A 26,726-nucleotide genomic window follows, 5' to 3' on the forward strand; every position below is an offset into this window, starting at 1 on the left:
AGGTATTTGATGAAGTTACGTCCACCGTTATTCCTGGTCCTTTGTGGGGTCAAAGCATTTATTTCTTCCCACTCCTGTCCCTGGTTCTGATCTTCTAAGAATTCAGACACATAAGAGCTCACTGCTGGAAAAGCCCTGTCCTTTCCCCGTCTGTAGCTGGCTGCACGGCTGAGCCGCTGTCTCCTCCCAGCCCTGCCCTCTCTTTGCTAGTACTGGCCTGCTCTGACTGTCCTCCCGGGTTAGGTGAGGACACAGAGCAGCAGGCGTCCAGCCTGCAGCAACTATGATGTCCCAAGGCGTGGGCCTGCCTGTGGCCTTCAGGCGTTTTGGAGAATTTTAGAGAAAACTAGGCAGGCTTGGGCCAAGTGTAAGCTTCTCCTTACAGGCTTCTGAAGATTCCCATGACACACACCTTATTCACCTCAGCTCTTTTACCTGCTCGGTAAGCACAGCTTGAATTTACTTGGCATCCAGAATTAACTGGAGGATGACACTTTCTTATCCTTATTTGGAAAATGAATAGAAAGGAGACCCCTTTTCACTTCTGGAAGCCCAGAGAATTTGTCCTTCCGGTGCCTTGTGGCTGCTGAGCAATCATTGTGGCTAGCTTTTGTTTTCAGGTGGCAAGCTCCTACGCAGTAGTAATGACAGTAGTTAATATTTTTGAGTGTTGTTTTCTGTGTGGGAGGTAACTGCCATGCTTTTTTTTGCATGGATTATCTCATTTCATCTTTCCAGCAGCCTTATAAAGTAAGGGTAGTTGTTAATTTCAGAGGAAGAAGGTGACGCTTAGAAAAGCTATCTCACCCTCTCAGTGCACACAGTAAGCCGTGGAGGCTGCATGTGAACATGCCATTTGAGCTCCCAAGGATAGGGCATTTGCCCCACAGAATCTTTGCTACTTTCCTCTACGTATCAGATTGAGTGTTGCCCATGTTTCCTTTAGAATCTTTTGCCATTTCTTTATTATAAATGCTCTCCATGGTTGGGACCAAGCATAGAGGTTTGCAGTGAGTGTCCAGCAGATTGAACCCAGCATGAATGTGAATTGAGCACCTACTAGCTGCTAGATTGCTACAGTGTAGAGTTCCAGGAGATACAGAATTGAAGGATGTACAGTTACTGTCCTCAAGCTACTCACAACTTTGTGTGTAGAAAGCTCTGGGGTACACGTGAAGCTGAAGATAGTTGAGTGTGGGGATATGGAGAAAACAGAACTGGCAGGCTTTTATTTTTATTTATTTATTTATTTATTTGTTTATAGAGACAGAGTCTCACTTTGTCGCCCTCGGTAGAGTGCTGGGGTGTCACAGCTCACAGCAACCTCTAGCTCTCGAGCTTAGGCGATTTTCCTGCCTCAGCCTCCCAAGTATCTGGGACTACAGGCACCCATCACAATGCTCGGCTATTTTTTTGTTGCAATTTGGCCGGGTCAGGTTTGAACCTGCCACCCTCGGTATATGGGGCTGGCGTCCTACCCACTGAGGCGCCCTACCCACAGGCGCTGCCCACCAGCAGGCGTTTAGAGCACCCCAGTTCTGCATATGGGTTGCAGTGCCAGTGACTGGCGCAGAGAAGATGATGGACTTGGGATTTATAACCTATAATGTCTTTATGCTGTGGGAGCACTGGGGAAGGGGAGGCAGTGGATTCAGCTGTGAATCTTAAAGAGATGATGAGAGGACTGGGGAAGACTGCACAGAGGCAGAGAAAAGCTTTGCAGGATGAGTGGAAGTTCACCAAGGGGGGTGAACAAATGGAGGGACAGCAGGAGCAGAAGCCTAGGAGAGGGTCTGCGTGTGACACATCCAATGTGTCCAGAGAGCACCAGTGTCACAGCCGAAGTCAAAAGGGGAAGTGGTCAGACTGTGAGACCTCAATCCCACCTCATCTTGTTACCACCTGTGTGGCTGGTGCTGTGGCTTCGTCACCTGTGACATGGGAAGGGACTTGTGCCCGGCTGGTGGAGGTGGGGAAGTTCTTGATGTGCAGCCCTCCCATCTGAAATGCTCCATAGATGTCACCTGCAGGCATTGCTTTGGCCTGATCTTTTCTTTCTTTCTTTTCCATTTCCTTCCTCTCCCCTAAACCACTCTACATTTTCACAGTTTACAACATATTCTTTTCCTTTTTACTTTTTCCTCTGAGAGAAAAGGAAATTCCAATTTGTTACTATTTCCTAATTTGTTGACCTCAGACAAGACACCTGGGGAACCTTGACTATCCACTGCCCAGTTTCCAAAGGGTGAGTGGGGCTGAAGGGAGACCTGGCCTATGCCAGTTAGGGAGGGTGTGGGCCCCTTCTCCCTCTGGCAGCAACCACTTGGTCACGCTCTCATTTTATCTTAAAGGCCTCAGGCTGGAAAGAGAGATAGATTCACTCCCCGAGCAGCAGACTCTCAGAAACCCCCAGAGACTCTTGTGGCACCCCTGTGTTACCTGGACCCGCCAGGTAGACCTCATCTGGGGGCTGCTGAGCATGACTGATGGGGGTGGCTTCAGGGTGTGCACCGGGACTAGGTCCCCAAGACAGTTCTTGGGCATCCTGAGGTTTGAGACCCTGTGACCCAGAGCATAAGGCTGGGAGAAGCCTTTTGTGAGACCAGTAGTGTGACTTGTACTGTGAAGGCACTAGATACGTATGGCATGACCCACACCCCCAACAGTTGTGTGTGTCTGTACATTCTGCGCGGCTTGCCTGGAATTCTGTAATGCCACCCAGTTCCCCCAGAGCTCTGACAGATGTTTCACACAGTGAGTTTGAATTTCTCCTGCTTATTTATTTCAGTTTTTCTCTTTTCTCTCCCCCCACTCCCCTCCCTTCTCTGCGCCTTCCCTTTCCCTAGCTGATGGTAGATGTGCTTTCTCTCTCCTTCCCCCACCAATGTGGATGGGGTGGGACCTGGTCTGCTGCTTGCAGGGGGATGTCAGTGCCAGGCTTCCCCAGAGCGCTTGCTGGACTGTTAACAGCTCCTGTCCTCTGGGCTGCATTCGGGCGGCTGTAGGACCGAGCTGTGTTCCCAGGCCTTGTTCCTAGTCTGTGCTGCTATCCCTTCCTCCTGCCGCCACCCCCAGGTTGAATTTACCTGGAGTCCTAGGAGCAAGGGAGGTCGCTGCCAGAGTGTACTTAGCAAGACATGTCTGCGTGACTTGAAGTAAAGACCTGTTTCCGTGAAAGTCAGAAACGCATTCCAAAGTCAGGAGCATGACCTCCCCGGAAGCCCCACTAATCCAGGTTTTAAAGAGGAGTTGGAACAAAGGTGGTGATTATGGGAGGTGTGGAACAGTGGGATGTGGGAAATGACCGATCAGCAGGGCACTGTGATGGAGAGTCCCAAGACCCCAGCTCCCGAGAGCTCGGGAGCTTTGGTGCTCAGAGTGGGCCCGAATTCTAGAGCGAGGCAGGGTTCCGTGTGAAGATGGACCTCCAGGGGACTTGCAGAGTGATAGTCTTGAGTTCAAGTTCACGCTTTCCAGATGCACAAACTAGGTAGGGTGCCCACTCGCCTCATGCTGCTGTTCCCGTATTTTGGGATATGGGACCTGTCTATGGGGGTATGAGGATGGATGAGGATTAAATGGAAAATTAATAGGGGACCTGCCCCTCCACACTGCTTACTTTGAAGGTCACTCCCGTCCCTACCCCGCCTTCTGTTTGTGGTGGCATTTGGCTTCATCCTCCGATGGAGGGTTTCTCATAGTACCGTTTCTTTAATGGAATTTTAAGCTCTTTGAAGGTAAGAGCCTCTTGAATTTTCATCAAAGTCACTGACCTTTCTTGCACACACGCACTTTGGAACTTTTGTGTTCTGCATCTTCAAGGGTAGGTCCTACTCTCCTTGAGTCAGTTTGATGGCTTAGTTCCTTGGCACTTTGCCCCTTTGTTCATGGGAATTTGACTGACATTTGGGCCTTTGTTGACCTTTCTTTCCTCCAGGGGTTTTGTGGACTTGGGCAGGTAAACAGAACTAAAAAAAAAAGAAGAAGAAGAAAAAACAAAATCTTTGAAGGTCTGTCATTTGTAGAAGAAAAGTGTTCATGACTTTTGCCAGCCATTTCAGTATTTTCCTCACCTTCAAGGTTAAAAATGACGGAGTGTGGAGGTGAACACTGATTACATGTGGCCTTTTCTTATGCTGAGGACATCCCTGTGTGGAAGGACTTTGCACAGCTTGTGTCTGACCTCCCCCTAACTCTGCACAGCAGGGCCCATTCTGCAGACATGGATGCAGAGTTGAAGAACTGAAGCTCTGAAGCTCATGGCTTGGCAGCCTCGGAGCCTTGGAGCTGACATTCTCGCCCTGGTCCATTTGTCTCTACAGTGCTGGCTGTGGCGTGACAGCACATTTCTCTCTTCTCCCCTCCTGTCTATCTGCCTGTCTTGCCTCTCTTTCTTCCTTAAAATTACTATTGCGTGGGCAACACCTGTGGCTCAGTGAGTAGGGCGCCAGCCCCATATACCGAGGGTGGTGGGTTCAAACCCGGCCCCGGCCAAACTGCAACAAAAAAATAGTTGGGTGTTGTGGCGGGCACCTGTAGTCCCAGCTACTCAAGAGGCTGAGGCAAGAGAATCACTTGAGCCCAAGAGCTGGAGATTGCTGTGAGCTGTGATAACACGGCACTGTACCGAGGGTGACAAAGTGAGACTCTGTCTCTAAAAAAAAAAAAAAAAAAAATTGGCTCGGTGCCTGTAGCTCAAGCAGCTAAGGCACCGGCCACATACACCTGAGCTGACGGGTTCAAGGTTCAAATCCAGCCCAGGCCCGCCAAACAACAATGACGGTTGCAACCAAAAGAATAGCCGGGCGTTGTAGCAGGCGCCTATAATCCCAGCTACTTGGGAGGTGGAGGCAGGAGAATCACTTGAGACCAGGAATTGGAGGTTGCTGTGAGCTGGGATGCCATGGCACTCTACCCAGGGTGACAGCTTGAGGCTCTGTCTCCAAAAAAAAAAAAAAAAAAAAAAATTACTATCACTTTTCCTTGCTAGTCTGATCTAATTAATTAAAAAGAAGCCTACTTTTAGAAGCCTAAAAGTCCAGCTTGGGTAATAGAGCGAGATCTTGTCCCAAGGCATTCCTTATTAGCCTTATTGGGAGAGTCATATTCCTTTTTTTTTTTTCTTTTTGTGGTTTTTGGCCAGGGCTGGGTTTGAACCCACCACCTCCGGCATATGGGACTGGCGCCCTACTCCTTGAGCCAGAGGCGCCACCCGGGAGAGTCATATTCCTGTAACTTTAGGGGCCCCTGTCCTGCTGACCCTAGGACAGCACGTGAGAAGCGCACACATATCCTTCCCTCCTGGCTGCTGCTCTTGGGTGTCCTGAGAGCATTTGCCTTCCCACCTGTGAGAAGGTGTCGGGAGTTGGTGGTTCTGTGGAGACCCACCTCCCCAGACCCGGATCCTGTTTGGAATGATGTCATGGCTCTAGGCCAAAGCTGGACCAGCTCTCCCCTCTGACGAGGAGCCAGTCTGGAGAGGTGTGTCATGGGTGACACGAGGGAATTAATGCAAAAAAAAGAGCAAGACTTGGGACCTGCTGGTGACCTGTTGGAGCCATTCTGCTCGGTTCCTGGCAGTGAATGTTCTTTCTTCCCTCCCTTCCTCCCTTCCTTCCGGAATTTCACTTTGTCACCCTGGGTAGAGTTCTGTAGCGTTATAGCTCACAGCAACCTCAAACTCTTGTGCTCAGGCAATCCTCTTGCCTCAGCCTCCCCAGTAGCTGGGACTATAGCCACCCACCACAACACCTGGCTATTTTTTAGAGTTTTTCTCCTGCTTAGTCTGGACTTGAACTCCTGAGCTTAAGCAATCCTCCCGCCTCAGCCTCCTAGCATGGTAGGATTACAGGCATGAGCCGCTGTGCCTGGCCTCTGGCAGGGGGTGTTGTTGGTGACTTGGGAAAGTCTCTGTTTCCTGCCTTTTTGGCAGCTTGCCCTCCACCTTTCTTTCTTTCCCAAAGCTTCTTATCCTATTGCTCTGGCCCAGTCTTTCCCACCACATAGTCTTCTAATGTAAGGCATACTAGTAGTCAAGTGAAAAGGTCCTGGGGCAGAATGCCTGTGCTCACAGCCCACTCTTTCTCACTGGCTGCCTGCACGGCTTGGGCATGCAGCTTGCTGTGGCCAGTATTGTCGTTTGTCAGTGAGTACAACCTCCCAGGGATGTTGGCGATTGTGTGAATGCAGCCAGAGCTCTTAGAATAAGAGATGCTACTCAGCACATGTGGTTGATACCCATTTTGCGTGGCTTCTGTTCATGCCACCTGTGGCCCACAACGTCCCAGTGTCTACTAGATGAAGGAACAGTGCCTCCCTTAGGCGTGGTGTATGTCGCCCACTCTTCTCACCGAGGTTTGCTTCTAACTCTGAATCTGCAGGTCTCAGCCGCGTGACCTTGGGCAAATCACTTCACTTCTGGGTTTTGCTTTTCGGCTGCTCAGTGACAGAAGTAACCCAGGTTACTTCTAGGGTTTCTTGTGCACCAACATGCTGGGGCCTCTCACATCCAGCGTGGCCCGGCCTCTCCTCCCTTCCTTAGCTTCTTCAAGCCTGCCGACTCTCGCCGGTACTAAAATTACAAATGTGGTTGCTCGCTCTTGCAAGAGAGGGGAAGAAAGAGAGACACACACACCTGCACGTGCACAGAGCCCAGGAGAGCGGAGGCGGGGACAGGACGGCACAGCCGTGCACGTTGGGAAACGCTGTCCTGCCACAAACGATGACGTCCGTCTGGTGCCAGGGCTCGCCTTCCTGTGCTTTCTGCACTCCAGACCTCCGGCCTCTTCTGCCAGCCTGTGCCAACACCTGGCGTGTGCAGTAGTCCATTCCAAAAGGGTCTGTCTGCCCACCTCATATTTGAGGGTGCTGATGTGCAAAGATGCTCTTGTGATGTGGGGCGGGAAATGAGGCAGCCTGTTTTCATTTTTCTTCCAAACGTCCACTGCAGGGGATTCTGCTGGTGGAAACACCTGCTCCGGAGGGTGGAGAAGGAAATGACAAGTGTGTGTCCTGTCTGACAGCCCTGGAGGCAGAGATGAGGGGGACTCAGACAAGAGAATGGGGGTGGGCGCTGTGTTTTCTTGTGCGGCAATTCCGTGTCACTGAGCCAGAGCATGCTTATTTATGAAGTTGTCCCCTCTATGTCCTCCCTGGCAGGGTCAGCTGCAAAGCAGTGGGTCGTGAGGATACAGTAAAACAGAGACACCTGGAAGCTGCTGATTCCCAAGCCTTGAGGGGGTGTTCAGATGTCTGCAGCATTCCAGCAATCAGACTTTCTTTTTTTTTTTTTTTTGTGGTTTTTGGCCGGGGCTGGGTTTGAACCCGCCACCTCCGGCATATGGGACTGGCGCCCTACTCCTTGAGCCACAGGCACCGCCCCCAGCAAGCAGACTTTCACAGGAGAGACTTAAAAAATGTGAACTCACTTTTGATAGAAGTAATGTGTGTAAAGAAAAGTGCACAAATCATGTGCATAGAGATAGCTTGTTAAGTTTGCTGAAATTGGACCTGTGTGTGGAGCCGGCACTTGGATAAATAGAGCATTTTCAGCATTTTGGAAGCCTCCTCCCAACCCTTTCAGTTGCTGTCTAAGGATAACTTTGTCCTGGCTTCTAACCTGATAGATTCGTTTAACCTGTTGATGTACTTAATATAAATAATGTCATAATGTACTGCCTGTGTCTGGCTTCTTTCAACCAAGGTTATGTTTGTGAGATGGATTCATAGTGTTGTGTGCACTTACAGAACACTCTTGGTGACGATATTCACATACACCTGTGCATTTATAACAAGGGGTAGAACTGTAGGGTCATAGGACACGTGTATGTTCAGCATTAGTGGACTGTACAAAGTGGTTTCACAAAGTGGTCGTTTGTCCTTCCTCAGAATGTCCGTTCACCAGCACATATGAGTTTCAGTTCTATATCAGAGCCAATCCTTGACATTGTCTTGTCTTTTTTTTATTTTAGCCATTTGATTACAGAAAGAGCAAATGACTTAAATCTTGCAGCAAGTAAGCCTGAGGGAAAAAGAAAATGCCCCCTTCGCGAGAAGTGTCATGACTTGGGGAGACTGGACGTCCTGCAGGGGGGATGTGTACAGAGCATTCTTGCAGGCGGAGGGCATGGTGTGGCCACCCCCTCGTGTGAGCATAAGCTCAGCCCCTGCCATTGGTCAGGGACCACACTTGGCTGCAGTAATACCCAACAGACCATGTAATAATTCTTTCTCAGGTGACAGAACTTTAATGGGCCTGACCCCAACAAAACAAACTTGGCTTCAGACTTGCCTTTGGGCTTCAGTAAATAGTTAACAGACGATTTCCGCCATTCTCTCCCCTGCCATTAGCTGAGGCTAGTACCATAACTCACATGTCCGTTCCTGCTGGGAGCAGCGCCTCTCAGCTGACTGGACCCCAGCCCTGACACTCCAGAGCAGTGCCTCTCCCAGGCTGCTTCCCTGTGCTGGCACTCTTGGTCACGACTTGTAGGAGCTGAGGACTGAAAAGGAGCGAGTGTGGGCTGTGCTGGGGCGACTGACCTTGACTTGCAGGAGGCCTCTTCTACCTTCTACGTAGACTTTGTTGAAGTCAAAGCGCAGTACCAGTCACCTGAAATGTCTTCCCTAACTGTTGACCCCTGCTGACTCTGAGGAAAGCTGCAGTCTGGACATAAACCGTGCAGCAAGCAGTGTTTTCCATTTTACAAATGAAGACATTGGGGTGCCCAGATGTTACAAGGGGCAATAAGAGTGGGTATGTTTTTATGAAGAAGACATACCTCACTATTTCCTTACTTTTCTAATTGGTTGCTGTAAGCGTGTGTGTTTGTGGTCAGGGGTGGGGTGTAGGTACCTAGCTAGCTTAATTTCCATATTGAGGGTGGGCTGCTTCTCATCACTGAAGAATGCGTAACACAGGGGAGGGAAGCCCTTCTGATACTCTTGCTTGGTAGATAGAATAACGGCCCCCAAAGAGGTCCATGCTCTATTCCCTAGAACCTGTGAATATATTGTCTTACGTATCAGAAGGGGATTTGCAGATGGGATTAAGACTGTGGACCTTGAGATGGAGAGATTATCTTGAATCTTCTGGATGAGCCCAGTGTAATCACATGGATCTTTAAACGTGGAAGCATTGACTGGACATAAGATCACTCATGCCTGTCATCTTAGCTGAGGCGGAAGGATCCTTTGAGCTCAGCAGTTTGAGACCAGCCTGATCTCTACTAAACATGGAAAAATTGGCCAGGTGTCATGGTGGGCAAACGTAGTCGCAGCTACTTGGGAGGCTGAGGCAGGAAGATTGCTTGAACACAGGAGCTTGAGGTTGCTCTGGACTGGGCTAACATCACAGCCAGCACTATAGCGTAGGTGACAGAATGAGACTGTTGCAAAAAAAATAGAAGAGGAAAGCAGAGAGTTAGAGAAAGAGATGTGATAACAGCAGCAGAGGCGGAAGATGCTCTGATGCTCTGTTGCTGGATTTTAAGATGGAAGAAGGAGCTACATATGAGCCAAGCCCACATGAACAGCCCTGTCTAGAAGCTAGAGAAGGTGAGGAAATGCAATCTCCCTCAGCACCTCCAGAAGGGACGCAGCCTTACCAATGTTTCACCTGCCTACAGAGACCTGTTTCAGACTCCTGACCTCCAGATATGTAAGATAATTAGCGTGTGTTGTTTTAAAATCACTAAGTTTGTGAAAATTGGTTTCAGCAGCAATAGTTACTATCGATGGAATTTGGTGTAGTGGTCAAGCTCATGGACTCTGGAGCTAGACTGCCTGGTTTCAGACCCCAGTGCTGTGATATTTTTAGCTGTGTGACCTTGGGGATGTTGCTTTCCTTCTCTCAACCTCAAATATCTCATCTCTAAAATTAGTTAACTGTGGTCTGTAACTCAGTTTTTTTTTTTTTTTTTGTAAACATTAAATGAGGGTTGTATACATGTGAAATACCTAGAAGCAGGTTTTACCTACAGTCATTCTGGGGAGGCATCCCTTGCTGGGTCACTCAGGATGGTGGGTCAGAGGACTTGAGAGACAGGTGGTCTAGCCTCAGATTCAGGCTCTGCTCTTAATAGTTTGAGTTATACCCAAAGCGAGTAGAATAAAGAAACGCCAGCACACTGAGTCTAAAGTAAGTAAGGGTCCTTTGTTGATCGGCCAGGCCAAGAGCAGGCTCACGCCTCAAAATCTCCTGATCCCTGGAAGCAGTGGGGGGAAAACCTTTTATAAGGGGCTTTCGGTAGGGGAGGGGGGATCCTTAACGCAAGCCGAATTTGACAAGAGCCAACACCTGGTCAGGTGAGTCCTTGCAAGGGGAAGCTGGGGTTTTGCAGTTATTACTAAACTCTGTCAGCTGAGCTTCCCGTCTTGTGACGGGGGAGTGTCGAAAGCCCTTAGCAAGATGGAGTTGGCGCATAACAGAGTCAGATTACTTGTCTCTACCTCCATTTCCTCATCTGGAAAATAGAGACAGGCATCCCAAGATGTTTGGGGGATCATATCAAATGGTAAGGTCAGAGCTTTTAGCAGGCGAATAACAGATGTTCCATGGAGGACAGTTATTGTGATCCTTGAGTGGACTGGGGTATGTTGGGTCTCAAGCCCTAGACACTGTGGATTAATTTGTTTTTCAGGTACCTTTGGAACAATTTAAGTACACTGCTGGGGGGTGGGGGGGGGTAAAGGTATCTCCTGATAGCTGTAACAGCACTTGGCACCCAGTAGGTGCTCAGCAACTGCTGCATGAGTAATAAAGAAACAGGCCCAGGGCCAGGCCCAAAGACGCTCACAGTGAGTGCAGGACAAGGCCTGGGGTCATGCCAGGGTTTTGTGGTTGTCTTTAAAAAGAAACAAAACAAAGAACTACTTCCTACCAGCTGACCCTAAATCTCTGAGTTCCCTGCCCTCCCAACCCTGCAGGGGAGCACAGCTCTGGCCAGGCCTGGCCTTGCTGTTAGCTTCTAGGCAGTTCCTTCACTGCTCTTCTCTCCGCCTTCACCCTGCCCTTCCCTCCCGTCCCCGTCTGAGAGGCCCCGCGTGCCTCTGGGAGGCGGCTCTCACCTGGAGGTCTGGCTGGACTCCCGTCTCTCCTATGTTTGGGTTACCAGAGTTATGGCGAGTTGTTTTTTGTATCTTCCTCTCTAAGTTAGTGTCAAATATACGGAGGGAAGAATGACTGACTACTCCTCTGGGTCTGTGATTGTGTTCAGACTATTTTCTTCTTCTTCATCCCAGGCCTGATCGGAAGGTGATTCAAACGATGCTTCTCGCCGTGGCCGTGCCTGTCAGTTACGTGGAGCTTTGCCCAAGGATTTCCTGAGCCTGCTGGGTCTGCAGTGACATTTGGGCATCTGAGGATTAACGCTGGTGGAAGCATGCACTGGAATTACACGCACCCGGCACATTTCAGGATGCTAAAAGTGGTTTTGAGGAAGGCCCTGGCTGAGAGCCTGGTGGATTCTCTCAGCCCTCATAGCCCATGGAGGATAGAGGTCAGTGGCTGCCTGCGAGGGTTCAGTGCTCTGGTCGGTGGGGTCTTTCTGTGCCGTCAGACACCCTTTGGGACATCCTATGTGAGTCCTCTGTCTCCTGCTTGTTAAGCATCTCGTGCAAGTTCTGTCCAGTGTTCTGCTGGGCTTTCAGGAAGGCTGTCCTGGCTGTCCTACCTCCCAGGCTGTGATGTGGCTGGTTGTCAAAAGGAACTGGTATTTAGTGACACTGCCCCACCCCCACACATCTGGCACGGTGCTGGGTGCATGGGGGGACAGATGGAAACAGATGGATACTTTCTAGGAGCTGCCACTGTTCTTGTGCTGACTCGTGTCATCACACCTCTCACGGAATTCCCTGGGTCGTGTGTCTGACCCCATCTACCTGACTGTAAGTGCCATGAGGGTCCAGGGCTCTGCATGTGGCTCTGTGTCTCTGAGACCTTGTGTGGTGTCTGGCGTGCTGTCTCTCATGCGCAGAAAGGATGGATTAAGACAGGATGGTTAATGAATTAAGACACTGGGACAGTAGGGAAGGTACGCATGGGGGGATAATTTCTTGGCTCTGTGCTTTGAACCGGGAGCCATATTACACCATACGGTTGGGGCTGTGAGGCTTGTATGCCAGCAGGTACCCATGGAGCCAGACAGGCCTGGGCTTGAATCTTTAACATGCACACACGATGAAGTGAGTGTTACCACTCTTTGCGTCTTTGATGCTGAAGATCAACAAGCAGACATCGGGGTGCTGAACACGCGGCAGGCACTCAGCACATGGTAGGGTGATGTTGGCTGGGGCAGCTTCTGTGGATGAAGGCGTTTCTCGGCCCTTGACTATCTGTGCAGAGTCTTGTAGGCAGTGCTGGACTTTAACCTGGGCACTGCCATTGGCATGGACAGTTGATTAAAGGTAACAGTCCCTGGAAACTGTGGGAAGCCCAAGGGACAAGCAATGCCAGGTGAGAAAGGAGGCTCATGCCGCCTGGAGGGAGGGAGCAGCCAGTTGGCCATGGAGGCCTGATCTGGTTCTGCAGCTGGTGGAAAGAAGGGACTGACTGGCCTCTTGGGTCCAGACATGGTGGCTTGGGAGGCTGCTACCTCCCAGGCTTCTTTGCCTCAATGATGAGCTGCCCAGAGGAGCATTACAGCTCCATCAGCTAGTGGCCTGGAGCTCAGGTTACTGGGGACCACCTGGCATTTGGCTGCCAAGACAGTGGGGCAGAGCCTTGGGTCTGATTTCTATTAGGTTGCTGATTCTGCTCAGGACTGACGGCTTCCTTGCTTCCTCTTTCCTGACCTAATGTACAGAATGTCCCTCTGGTGTCATATACTGTTCTCATCCACAGCTCCTAGAAGTATTATAATTTTATATTCATCTCTGCATGTTATTTGATGTCACATCTTTCTCCCACATAGAAAGCAATCCTTTGAGTTCAGAAAATACATTTGTCTTGCCTACAGGCTGGCCACCTAGGAGCTGCCACTTTGTTACATCATAGTTGCCCTGATCAAATGGTGACTCTTAGTGGCCTAGTATCAGCTTCCTTGCAAAGAACAGACAAAAGGGAAATACGCCCAAAAGGAACGCATGTTGTCTTTGAGGGTCTGTGCAACTTAGCCCAGGAGTCCCACTTGCTGGGCAATGGTGTGACCATTTTACTGTTGAGAACCTTGAGGCTCTGAGGGGTCACATAACTTGTTCAAGGTCATTTATTCAGGAGAAGTTGGAACAGAAAGCTGAAAACCACTTGGCATTTTATACTGACCAGGCTGCGTCAGCTGAAGAAGAGAATTCTTGAGATCCACAGAAGTGAGGCGGTGCTGCTCTAGGCACCATGCAGGGCCAGGAGGGGAGTCATTTCCGGGAGGGCTGCTGAGGACCTGTAGGAGCTGTCCACAGAAGCTGCCCCAGCCAGCATCACCCTGCCATGTGCTGAGTGCCTGCTGCATGTTCAGCACCCCAATGTCTGGGCAGCTCAGCACTGAGGGCACTCAGGTCTGTGCGATCTGGCTGGGCTCGCGGGGGAGCAGTGCTGCCCTGGGACAGGAGGGGCCCTGTGGGGCGGCACAGGCCCTGCGCTGCCCCTCACTCGTGCCTTCCCTGGCCTCTCCTTCTTGCCAACTGTCCCCCTTGCAGGGTGGCAACCTTGCTTCACTTATCTCATGCCCCACAGCTGTTTTTACTCCTTTTTATCAGTTACTCTCTAGAACAGTGGTCTCAACCTTCCTAATGCCGAAATGTACTTTCATTGTTAAAAAGGGGCTGCAACCCACAGGTTGAGGACCGCTGCCCTAGAACAACCCCATTGTGGTAGTCTGGGTTATCTCTTGCTCCTCACAGGACAGCCAGGGTGGGCTCTGCACCATGACACAGAACAGTTATGGAGAGAAATAAGACTCGCCTGCCTGTGTTGGTGAGGAGGGAGCACCCTGTGGACAGCAGTGTGGTAACTGTCATTGTTCATTAAACTATGCTGTATGCAGGGCGCATGGCAAACAGTGTGTCATTCAAACCTCAGAACAGAGCGATGGGGTAGGGACTATTGTTATCTGTTTTGTCATTCAAGTTACTGGAGCACAGCGAGGTAAAGCAAGAATCCCTGGGGAACACAGGCAGGAAGTGAACATAGCTTGGTCTGACTCCAGAACCACTGGGCAGGGCTGCCTGGAGCTGGAGAAGCAACTGTTCCATTGTCAGCCTTGGTGACTTTGGGTCCTTGGGCAAAACACCTCTCTTCTCTGGGCCTTAGTGTGTTCATTCATAGACTCTAATTTCTTCTGTAAGTTGGGACACTTAAAAGTGAAGGAGGCACTGGGACGCTTACTCTGGGATGACAGATGTAAATCAGGTTGTGTCTGTGCTCATCTGGACCAGAGGTCTCCAGATGCATGAGTCAGATACTGAGTGCCACCGGTGCTGGTCCCCCAGGTGCGGTGCTGCTGGTGCTGGTGCTATTTCCCAGGTCCCAGGCAGTGCCTTTATTTCCCCTGTGGATTTTTGCCAACAGTTTGCATTTCTGGTTATAGCACAGCTGGCTGGCCTGATCGCCCCTCACTGTCAGCTGCTTAGAAGGATGCATCTCTCCTATTGTCCCTGGCTGTTGCTAGAACAGGCCTGATCTGTGTGTGTTTTCACTTGCTGGCCCCTGTGGTGATTGACAGCACATGCTTGGGTCCGGGGCTGCCCTCCCACCCACACAGACAACACAGCCAGGTTCCTGGACATGTTCCCACCTGTTCCCACATGGTGCCTAGACGCCCTGGGGTCACACCTTGCAGTGAGGGAAGGCTGTCACACCCCGTTCTACAGGGCTCTACAGGGCTTCTCAGTGAACAGCCTGGGGTTGCTTGAGAGCTGGTGTTTTTGAATGCTTGGAATGTGCCTCCAATAACCTTCCAATCTGGCTGGGCTTTGTGACCCCCTTTTATGTGTGAGCAAACTGAGGTTCAGTGAAAGCCAGACACTGCTACCGTGATCTCTGGAGAGGGCACAGAAACTGGGCCTCGTGCTCCAAGTTGTCGGCTCCAACACCCCTGCTCCTGCACTGCCAGTGTTTCTCAAAGTGTGCTGATGAGGGATGCAAAATGATTTTAGGTTATGGATGTGCACACTTTATAAAAAATTGTTTTATGTTTACTTTAACCTTTATTAGAAAAAGACCACAGTTGGCACATGAGACCTGTGATTTTACAAATAATTACTAATTAGGATGTGGATATTTAAGAAAACCTGAACTTTACGAGAATACTAAGTTAAAGACAGGTGAACCTAGCCCTTCTGAAGAGGACTAGACTTGGGGCACAGGTCCTATATTTGATTTGCAGTGCTCTGACTGTGCAACTCTGGCCATGTCACTGGAAGTAGTGGCTCTGTGTCCTGTTTGGTGTCAACTGCAGCTTCAGCTCATGGGGATCCTCCCTAAATCTGGAAAATTCATGATGAGGTGACTGCATGGGCTTTAGTCTCAAGTTTGATTGAAAACAATAGGCTGACCTCGGTGGCTCACACTTGTAATTCTAGCACTCTGGGAGGCCGAGGCAGGTGGACTGCTTGAGCTCAGGAGCCAGAGCAAGAGCAAGAACCCCACCTGTACTAAAAATAGAAAAACTGGCTGGGCGCTGGGGCAGGTGCATAGTCTCTGCTACTGAGGAGGCTGAGTCAAGAGGATCACTTGAGCCTGAGAGTTCGAGGTTGCTTTGATGAGCTATGATGCCATGGCACTCTTCCCAGGGTGACAGAGTAAGACTGTCTAAAGAAAAAAAAAAAAAGAAAAGAAAAAGGAAGGAAGGAGGAAGAAAAGAAAGAACAGAAAGAAAAATAGTAAGAGCCAGGACAGCAGCACCTTACAGTCCTAAAATTCTGCTCAAATTGGCCGTGCCTACTGATCTCAGCCCCACCAACTCCATTACATTCGTTGAGTGCCTCAAAGTTTCTATTCAACCCCTACATTACTATCTGCTATTGAATTATGAAATAGTAAATGTTGACACTAGTAATTGATGACTTATTTTTTCATTTTTCTCATTTATTTCTCTTGAATAAATGAAGGATAGTATTACTTACTTCATGAGTTTATTGTGAAAATTAAATAAGAGACCATATTAAAGGGCTTAATTCAGTGCCTGGTATATAATATATCCTGAAAGAATATTAGCTACTTTGAAACAAAATGTTAAAGTGGAATTAGAAAATCAAAACACACAGGCAAAAAGATAAAAAAATATTAAAAATGAGTGAATTGCTAACATTTAACATTAAATTTAGTGCTGAACTTCCCAGTTAGTACAACATGCTAAGTAGGTTACATTTGTGTCTAAATGAAGAATTGGCAAACTTTTTTTTTTTTTTTCTCGTAAGTCAGATGTTTATTTCAGTGATTATTTTAGTGTCTGAATTGGCAAACTTTTTATATCAAGTGCTTAAAAGTAAATATTTTCAGCTTTGTAGGCCACACAGCTCTGTACTGCTAGTCTAGTCAGTTCTGCCTTTGTGCCTAGAGAGTGGCCATAGGCAATATGCAAATGAGTGGGTGTGGCTGTGTGCCAATAAAACTTTATTTATAACGACTGGCAATGAGCCTATAAACTGCAATTTGTCCCTGGACTAAATGAAGGAAACCTGTTTGTCTTTGGAAGGCAGAAACTTCTCCTGGATCATTAACACTGAAAAGAAATTTGCTATAAGATGTAATATTTTTTATGAAACTTATTAAGCAGCATATGGACAGTGCTTTCATTGGTGTTTTACAGAAAATCTAGAAGAAAGTCTCACACAAATAGTTCTGTTGCTGTTCATTTAGCAGGCATTTATTGAGCATTTACTATGTCCTAGGCTCTGATATTAACTACTAATAAAACCTAAAGAGATATGCACTTTGGCAGGGAGTGCAGCTTTGGCTAGAGGTGATCTTGGTGACAATTTAAGGAGGTCAATATAGAGTGTTTTCAGCACTGGGGTCATTGTCTAGGCTCTGAATTACACAGAGGCATCAATGTTAATTTGAATAGACTTTTGGTCTGGCAACCCTGGCCTCCAGAGACAGTCAATCTCATAGAGTGGTTATGTCACATGAGATCCTTGCTTTTTTTGACAGTTACAATTGTTGAAAGAGTGCAATCTTCTAAATCAAGTTCATAGCTGTGTGACCTTTCTTAACCTCTCTGAGCCTCACCTGAGCCCTCTATAGTTCATAATACCTCTGGATCTCTAGTACTCTCTTCTTACCCTAGTACTCGCCAGCTAGCATTTGCTCTCTAAATGTTTGCATCTCCCTATGGGGGTTGAGCAGCTGCTCTGTGCTTTCCCAGAGGGAGCCTGGGGGTGGGTGGGTATGGGGATTGCAGCCCCCTCCTCCCCAGTGTGTATTCAGTGTAAGAAGTCTTGAGAAAACATTGGCCTGTGGAATTCCAAAGTTAATGAAGGGAGTGGATTCCATGAGGATCTCCGTTTGACCTCCCCCTCCCCCTCCCCAACCCCCTGTTATCCTAGAGAGAATTTGGAGGCAAGTGACGGTTTATAGCCCTTGCACAAAAGAACTCTCACGCTGTGGCTGTGGCGAAGAACCATGGCTTTGGGCACTGGGAATCTGGGCTGGGGGCTGAGTTGGAGCCTCTCCCCTACAGTGCTGGTTAACCTGAGAGGGACATCTCAGGCCAGGCCAGGCAGGACATCTTGGGAGAAGAGAGACACATTTGATAAACTTGGGAAATGGTTCTTTGCTGTCCAAAGGAGGGGCCGAGTAAGGGGTGGTGTGAAAAATTTGAAAGAAGACTCAGTTCCCCTAGGAGGAAAAGAAAGGGGGAAAAGTCATTGTTCTGATAGTAGGGCTTGAGTGGTATTTCAGTTAGGACTAGTGGAATAGGATGGAGAGGACAGGCTTTCGTTTACTGATACAGTCTCAAGATACATTCCATGTTCTTGGCTCAAGGAAGCTTTGGGAAAGGGCTTTGGAGACCAAGCGAGGTAGGGATTAGTGGCCTCACTGGATTAGACTCAGCCCTGCATATGAGCTGAGCATGGCCCATAACTCTGTGTTCCAGTAGGCCTTTGGCATCTCTCTCAGCTCTCACCCAAGAAGTGGATTATGGAGGGGGGAGGTGGGCGGAGGGAGGGAATTGGTGGGATTACACCTGAGGTGCATCTTACAAGGGTACATGTGAAACTTAGTAAATGTAGAATGTAAATGTCTCAACACAATGACTAAGAAAATGCCAGGAAGGCTATGTTAACCAGTGTGATGAAAATGTGTCAAACGGTCTCTAAAACCAGTGTATGGTGCCCCATGATTGCATTAATGTACACAGCTATGATTTAATAAAAAAAAAAAAGAAGTGGATTATTTCCCATGCTGGGGAGGGTGGGGGTGAGAGAATGGTGTAGGGGCTTCTCCCCACGTTTTTTGCCTGGCAGTTTTTAAAAAATGTTTGCCTTTTGCTGCTGGTGGTTCTCCAGGGCAGTTTCTGGGGCTGGGGTCTTTCCTGCCCAGCAGTTACCATTTATCACTCTACCAGAGGTGAGGGTTCTGGGGAAAAGGGGTCTGCCCCACCTGATTACCAGGAAGTGCTCTGACCCCCCGCCCCCCACCCCCCAACATCCTCCTTCAGCCCCATGTTGGCTTATCTGGCTCTGGCCAAAGAGCAGCTGCTTGGGTTTAGTGGAAGGTGATTACATCAATTTAAATAAACATTAGCCAGTCCCCAATCTCACAGTTTTGTGTTCAGCACGGGTCCTCAGAAACTCTCTCTTTAGGGGATGTAAGGATACTCATAATGACAAGAATTTTCTGATGGAGAAATGCACTGGGGAGGTTGTTGGGGCATGCTAGAAAAATGGGGCTTCAAGGCTGTGTGACCTTGGAAAAGACACTTGACCTCTCTGAGCCAATGTTTCCTACCTTGGGAGGTGAAAGCTATTTTGCAAATTAGATGGTCTGGGATGTAAAATCCTGACCAGTTGTCAATCCTCCCTCTTTGAACATGACACACAGTATACTGAGTCTAACTCATCTTTTCGAGTCAGATTGCCTTTGTGACTGTTCTGTTTTCCAATGACTGAGTCAGCTCAGGCAATTTCTGGGACTTCTGTGAGGCTCTGGCTCTCATCTCCCCGTGGGGTAGCAGCCCTTCTTGTCTTGTGTCCTTCACATGCTTGTTAAGAGGACAAATGAGTCACCTCTGGGAAAGTGGCTGAGAACTGGGTGACACTGCTTTATTGGGTTGGATTTCATCCATGGGGCCATCCGGAAGGTTGGGGAGCCCAGTTCCAGTGATATCAAAGCCGGATTCCTCGTGGAGGGAGCCTGGGGCTGGCAGAGGCGAGGGGGTAGAGCACATTCCATTCTGGCCAGGCAGCGCTGGACTGCTAAGGCACGAGGGACGCCAACATCAGGCATCCCTCCTCCCTCCATGGTGGGTGGCTCGGGTGCTGGCAGTGTGCCGAACTCTCTGGCTTCCTCCACTTTCACTGTCTTTTCCAGAGTCTCACTGGACTGTAGAAGCGGATGTGGAGTTTGAGGGTAGTTTCTCTGCAGCATGTGAATTGTTTAGATCTGAAAGACAAAATATGAAGCCACAAAGGGTCATTTAACAAACACTGTCCCCACTCTCCCCCCGGTATGAGCACATGCTCATGATGTGGTGTGCTTGCTTTGGATCATGGTCTCTGAAGAAAAAAGCAGAGACCAAATGGAAGACTGGGAACCCTTTGTCCCATTCCCCATCCTTCCCCATGTGGCTCTCCTGATTTTGAGGAACAATAGGCCATGTTCTTACCCTTTATTACAAATCTATTTGGAAGCCATCTGCAGCCCTGTTTTTATGTATAATAAGGTTTTCTGAAGGAGGAGGCGTAATGTATACAGCGTCTGCACTTTTTTCTCTCAGCGTCATGCTTGGTCAGCGATGCTGCTGTGTTTGTTCATTTCCCTGCCTGGTGGATTTTGGGGTTGTTTCCAGGACTTTCCTGTTGTAAACAGTGCTGTCATGGGGACCCTGACATGCGGCTCCAGGTGCACGTCTGGGTGTGTCCCTGGGATTACATGCACAGAGCGTGCACATTTGCAGCCTTCCCAGTCATTGCTGCATTGAACCCCAGTTGGAACGGGCTGTTTCCTGAGTTTCTTCCCTGCGGACCTGGGAACTCTTAGGGGCAGCGTGGCACTGTATCCTTGTGCCGGTAGCCATGCCTGGCCTTGGGTACCAGCTAATGACATCCCTGATGGAGTGAATTCTGGAAGTGGTTAAACACCTGGGGATGGTCCAGAGAGTCTGAGAGTAGACGGTTAGCACCATGGGGGTGCTCTGCAGAAGCAGAAAGATAAAGAAAAACTGGCTGGGGTGGGGACAGTGAAGACATTGGTGCTGAAAAGGTGTCTGTGAAAGGGCCTGGCTGGACGTCATGGGGCTGGACAGGAAGGTCCCAGGCATCATTGCTGGTGGCCTTTTGTGGTGCTGGATGTGCAGGGATGGAGAGCTGAGGGGCCACTGGGATTGCTGCAAAAGGGATGCTGGAGGGGCCAGCTAGCGTCGGGACCCATCTTCACTCACTGAGGGTCGCCCAAGTGATCCATTGAGGGAAAAGGGGTTGGGGATCGAGAGTCACCATGACCACTTTGCAAGCCTGTCTCAGCCAGGAACTGGGGCATCCAGCAGAGCCCACAGCCTCGGTGCCTTTTAGGATAAGGGGCTGAGACATCCCAACGTGGCAGCAGGGTGGTTTGTAGATAGATGGTCAGGAGAGGAAACTGGTGGAAGTTCAATGCTGTGGAAGAGCTGAGAGAAACAAGAGAATTGAGGAGGATTAAACACAAAGTTTGAGGTTGCTTTTTTTTTTATTTTAATTTTTAATTTCAGCTTGCTTGTTCATTCTTCTTCATTTGAAGTACTCCTTTATTTATTATTTTTTTTTGTTCATTTTCTTTCTTCTTGTTTTAGATGTTCTTCATCTGGCGATGCTCTGTCCCCTTGCCTCCCCCGTAGCAGGGATTACAGACGCCCACTACAATGTCTGGCTGTTTTTGATGTTAGTAGAGTCGGGGTCTTACTCTGGCTCACTGCTGCTCATACTGGTCTCGAACCTCTGAGCTCAGGCAATCCACCTGCCTTGGCCTCCCACAGTGCTAGGACTACAGTTGTGAGCCACCATGCCTGGCCTGCTTTTGTTTTTTGATAAATAACGATTAGAAATGAAAAATTGGGGTTTGGTAATGGAAAAAGAACTATGTATATGCTATGAAATAGCCTTTTTACTTCTTAAACATCTTTCCGTGATGATAGGATTAATTAATACAAGGTCTCTGAAGATAATTTAAAATGCATAGAAATGTGTTCATGGTTGGAAGTGTCCCATAACCCTTCACTGAGGAGCAGCAACCTCCCTTAACCTTTGGCTTAGAAATGAGTGCTATGAATAGGGGAGCAGTTCACCCTGGTTTGTTTGGGACTTTCCTGGGTTTAGCAGTGAAAGTCCCACATTCTGGGACCTCCTTGGTCCTACACAGACTGGGTAGGGTTGTTCGCCCTACCCATGAATTAAAGGATGCTGCTGGGCTTAAGCATTTTGACAGCTTATAAGGCGTTTGCAGAGCACTGGTTCCAGCTTTAGCTCCACTGTTGGGAGGAGCTCCAGACTTCAGGGCCTGTTTTCTATCTTTGTGGAGTTCATAGCTTATCCTGGGTTTGAAGCTGGGGCGTTTTAGTTGTACGAGGCAGTCTCCTGGAGCCGGGGCAGTACTCTCTTTCGTGATGAGATAGGGGGATTGGTCTGGTGGGTTGTTTAGTTTTATAGGCTGGTACCGGGGCTGTGGGCACAATGCTGCATTTGACTGTCTAACCCCTCACCCTTTCTGGACTACACTGTCAGATCCCCAAACGATGATACTTTTTCTGGAAAATGCTCAAAGTTTTATGGTGATGATGGTTAGTCACGATGTCAGTACCCATCATTTTTAGGTGAGTGTCTATTTCTGGCTTCACTGGACCTTCAAAGCGCATACAAGGAGCCAGTGCCTGGAAAAATAACATCATTTTTTAGGGAGCAAACCCAGGCTGTTAGTTACAGGGAGGGCAGCTCGACCTCTTCAAGCACTGAGCATACGAGCCCTGTCCAGCTGCGGGCGGCTCTGAGGCAGGCATCACGCCCCCATTTTGCCTTTGAGACACTGTGCCCGGTGACCAGAGCAGGCAGCTGGGCCTGCTGACTTGCCTGGTAGGACCTATTGCATCTTATGTGGGGCTCAGCACAAAACGAAACATGTGTCCTCTTGTTCAAAAATGATGAAGAATTTGGTGGTGACAGCAGAGTATGAAACCCAGCCCTGCCCTTCTGAGCCAGGGCCCTTTCTGCCAGCGCAGGTCACATGTCCAAGAAGCTGGTTCTGGGGCAGGACAGGGTTCAGGCCTTGCACCCACTTCCCTAGCTGGGACTGGGCTGTGTTTCTCCTAACTGCAGAGCTCTGGCCTGTTGACACTGAGTCTTTGGGGTGCTCGTGGGTGCTTGGCCTCCTTGGGAAATGCTTTCTCTGGCACTTTGTCCTCACTTGCCCTTCCCCAGGGTCCCTCATGCAAGTGCTCAGATGAATGTTTAGGAATCTGACTCTGCCGCCTTTTGTCTGTGTCCTAGTGACTTCATGCAGTTTGGGGGTGTAGCTTTGGGGGTCATCCTTTAGCATGCCCTTTCTTTCCTGATTCAGAACATGGGCAGAGGCCACAGGCCCAGGCCTCTCACCTGCTATTTTGTGCTGAGCTTTGCTGTCTCTACTGGACATGGATTAAGGGTTACACACCACCTGTGTGGTCCTCTGGGGCTTGTGTTCAGGAGACGCCTCACCTGGAGAGGAACATTTCCTCCAGGATGTGTATTTCTCGTTGTTTTAGAGTTTGGAGTTTGGGCCATTCTTTTTTTTTTTTTTCTTTTTGAGACAGAGTCTCACTATGTCACCCTCGGTAGAGTGCCATGGCATCACAGCTTACAGCAGCCTCAAACTCTTGGGCTTAAGGGATTCTCTTGCCTTACACTCCCAAGTAGCTGGGACTACAGGCACCTGCCACAGTGCCCAGCTATTTTTTGTTGTAGTTGTTATTGTTGTTTGGCAGGCCCAGGCAGGGTTCGAACCCACCAGCTCCAGTATGTGGCTGGTACCCTAGCTGCTGAGCTACAGGTGCCGGGCCTGGTCCATTCTTATTTATGGCATCATTTAAAACTTACATAACTTTGTAAGGTTTTATGATCGCTGGTCATATCGCCATTCAACTAACATTTGTTGAGCACCTACTAAGTGCTAAGAAATAGAGGGCCCGTGAGTTCTGCTGAGCACATGGTAGTTCTCTTCTTGTATTTTCATGCCTTCGATCTCATTTATTGCTGCTGCAAGCCTGTGAGCTTGTTGCCATCACCCCCATTTCGCAGGTGAGGAAATCAAAGTCCAGTGAGTCTCCCATGCTGGGTTTACGTAGCCTCACAGTCTGAGGTATTTCTGTCATACGCAATATGGTTTCAGGGGACCTGAGCTGGCTCTGCCATTTGCAGATATGATCTCAGGCAAGTTACTTAACTTCTCTTGACCTCAGTTCCCCATCTGTAAAATGGGATTAGACTAATCCCTCTGTGTGGGAAGGTTGTGAGGTTTCCATGAGCTACATTTAGCACAACATCCAGAACATACCAAGTGTTCCATAAAAGTGGTCATTATTCTGGCCACCACTTCACAAGTGACCTCAAAGCGCTTCAGAGAGGGTCAGGAACTTCCAGATGGCCACACAGCCAGTTCAGGCAGCTTTCAAGAAGAGCAGGGGCAGATTCCCTCCAAATGAGAGTTCCTTTCATCACAATGACCACCTGAGTCACATTCTTGTTCCTGTAGATTCCTTTGTTCTTGGTGATAACCTCAGGGAACCTTGAGGGCTGGAGCAAGACAAGAAAAAAGTGCCTTGGAGCTGCTTGTGGGTTAATTAAGCCATTCCCGGGGTTTCATTTGCTTTCTAGTTAGCACTGAAATAAATCCTCCAAATGCCTTTGAGGTTTCCATTTGACATTGCATTTTGAATTCAGTCAGCACTAGCATTTTGAGGGTGATAAATGTTTAGATGGCACTGAAGTTAATTGGTAAAAGGGAAAAATCCAGGGACATTCAGGCTTTGGCCAAGCAGATCAAGCGCTTTTCATGTGATGAATGGGTGAAAAATGGCTTAAGCAACACATCTGCTGTCCTCTGCTCCCAGACACTGGGATGAGAAGGGCATAGAGGGAGTGGACTCTGTTTGGCCACCTGGAGAAGCCAGTGGCTCCCTGAGGCTTCTGCGATCTGATGTTTTAGTCTTGTTCCTACGTATCCTGGCAGATGTTAAGGTACTGAGCATGCCGGCCGAGGGTACTGATGTGCAGGTGACAATGTCTCAGTCTTCCTGTCATTGTTACCCTTTGTTTAATGCCTACTATGTGGCAGGAATTAAATCATTCTCCCACCTACCCCAAGAGGTAAATGCCACATCATTTTCATTTTCTAGGTGTGAAAACAGAGGCTCAGAGAGCTTTATATACTCAAGACTGAGCTGAGTTCTGTCTGTCCTGGGACTTCTGATCACATTCCCAGACTGACTGCTTCCTACTCCAGACACGTCAAAATTCAGTGCTGTAAAGGACAGGCTCTGGTCCCACATGGACAGCAGGGACCTTTTGAAGGCACTCTGGCCTGCAGGAGGCAGGATCCTTGCGCCTTGTGGAAGTGACAGGAGCCTGCTATGTTTATAATTCCTGTTCTTCTGCAAGGTCTCCGGAAGTCATAAGCTGCTGGCGTCCAGCACTTGGAGGATGACCGGAAGTTACACCCCTGGCTCGCTGGGCTGGATGCTGGGCAGGTGCTGGGGCAGGCAGCACTGGTGGAGAGAGAAATGGCCAGCTCTCAACAGTTCAGACTGCCTTATCCACAGATTCCTGGGTTCATGCATGATATCTCAAATGACCAGATCTGGGTCAGGAAGCCTGGGACAGTAGAAAGCTTACGTAAAATCCTTACACTTTTCCACGAAGTCTTCACCACTTTGGACCCACCCTGTTTTCTAAGCTATCACCCTAGTGATCGTGGATTTTGGATTTTCCAAGCCAAAGTTTCCGGGAGGTTGGAAGGAAGGGATGGCTGGGGGTTGGGGCTGGGGGAAGGACGGCCACTGACTGCGGGAAGGGAAATTGCAGCAGAAACCGGCACATTCCACACCCGCCAGCTGTCTTCCTTGTTGATCAGCAAATGAGGGGGGCTGATTCACACAGCCTGGTGGCCTCCCTGGAGTTGGGCTCCTGTGCTTTGCACAGGCGGAGGAGGAAATTCCATTCCAGCTGTTCCGTGGCTGTGCACCACTCATGATATTGTCTATCTTAACTTTATGGCTGTCTCATCTTTTTGGAATTTGCCTTTTTTTCCTCTCTCTGTTTTTTCCTTTGTGGTTGATAGAGGCGACATGTGGTACAACTCCATGAAACACAACCAAACCTCCGTCTTCCATTCACAGTCATTTTAGGGCTTTGTGTCTGTAAAACTGTGTGGGCTCTACGGCAAGTGGATCCTGGTTACTGCACATTTGCAAGTGTTTGTCCTTGTCCTGTTGGGTTCAGTTCTTAATCCTTGGTGGGACATCTGGTTGACGATTCCCTGTTGTATAGGACCTTGAGGCTGGATCTGTCAGGACTGCTGCTGTCCCAGCTCACTTTGTATCCCCTGGAGAAACTCCTGGGAGCAAAGGTGGGAGAGCCTCCGTGGTGTGTGGACTTTGGCAACCATAGGGCCCCTGCCACGGAGGTAAAAGGGGATTTAACACTGTGCTGGGAAGTTTTCTGGAGACTGTCTCCTTCCAGGCCTCGTCCAGTCATGGCTTTGAACCCAGCTGCCGTTTCTACAAAGCCTCTTGTGACTCCCTCGTCGATGGCTGTCTGTCCTCTCAGTTCGTAGGCACCTGACCTTTTCTAGCACTTGGTTCCTGCCTTGGTGGGGCTCATCTCTCCCACAACCCATGAGCACTTCTGGTAGAAGGGCCAGGTGTGGGTCCACTGTATATTTCAAAGCCCTTAATAAGGATTCAATTTTTATTTGCGGATGAATGAAGAACTCTCCAGAGACCTGATTGAGATTTTCAAAAATTAAAGGGAAGTGGGTCATGCAGGCCATATTTTCTGATCAGACCTTCAGTGAGTATAAACCTGCTGTCTTCTCAGGGTGGGTTACTGCAAAGATGGGGCTCCCCTCCTCAAATCACGTGAAACAGGAAAACAGCATAAAGGAGAGAAAGCCTGGCTCTGTGACTTACAATCATGCAGTCTTAGACATGTGACTTCTGAGCCTCAGTTTCCCCAACTGCAGAATGCAAGTGCTAATAGCACTAGTGATAATTAGGGCATTGTTTCCAGGACTGACTGAGATGGTGCCTGCAGCAGGTTTACTATGTGGTCAGAGATCTTTGGAGGGGGTGACCCACGGGCAGCTGTTTTTCATTTAAGAACTGAATGTGTGGAGTGGACCTTTAAGAAATGTGGTCTCACTGGTGCAGGGAGAGCAATGCTTTTGGGAGCAGGCCCAGTGCTGTGGTAGTGCAGGGCAGGGTGTGGGGAATCCCAGAAGAGGGGCCCCTGCTTGTTGGTAAGGGGTGGCCAGTGGCCCAGGAGCTCTGGGATGACAGGGAGCCAGGATCTCCCTCTAACAGCCAGTGACCAGCCAACTAGAGTAGAGGGGTCTGGAGAAAATGTTT

The 26,726-nt window shown here is 49.1% G+C and overlaps 1 long non-coding RNA gene across 12 annotated transcripts in view; it reads left to right on the forward strand.

Annotated features, from left to right (window-relative positions):
• The window catches only part of LOC128563530 (uncharacterized), a 279,275-nt gene that overhangs the window by 61,482 nt on the left and 191,067 nt on the right, over positions 1-26,726 (forward strand). For all 12 annotated transcript variants that reach the window (XR_008373804.1, XR_008373806.1, XR_008373799.1 and 9 more), the window contains exon 2: positions 11,242-11,498. This is a non-coding gene — a long non-coding RNA (uncharacterized LOC128563530). The remainder of the gene's footprint in view (positions 1-11,241; positions 11,499-26,726) is intronic.

This window comes from Nycticebus coucang, chromosome 13 (genome assembly GCF_027406575.1).
Source record: "Nycticebus coucang isolate mNycCou1 chromosome 13, mNycCou1.pri, whole genome shotgun sequence".
NCBI lineage: Eukaryota > Metazoa > Chordata > Mammalia > Primates > Lorisidae > Nycticebus > Nycticebus coucang.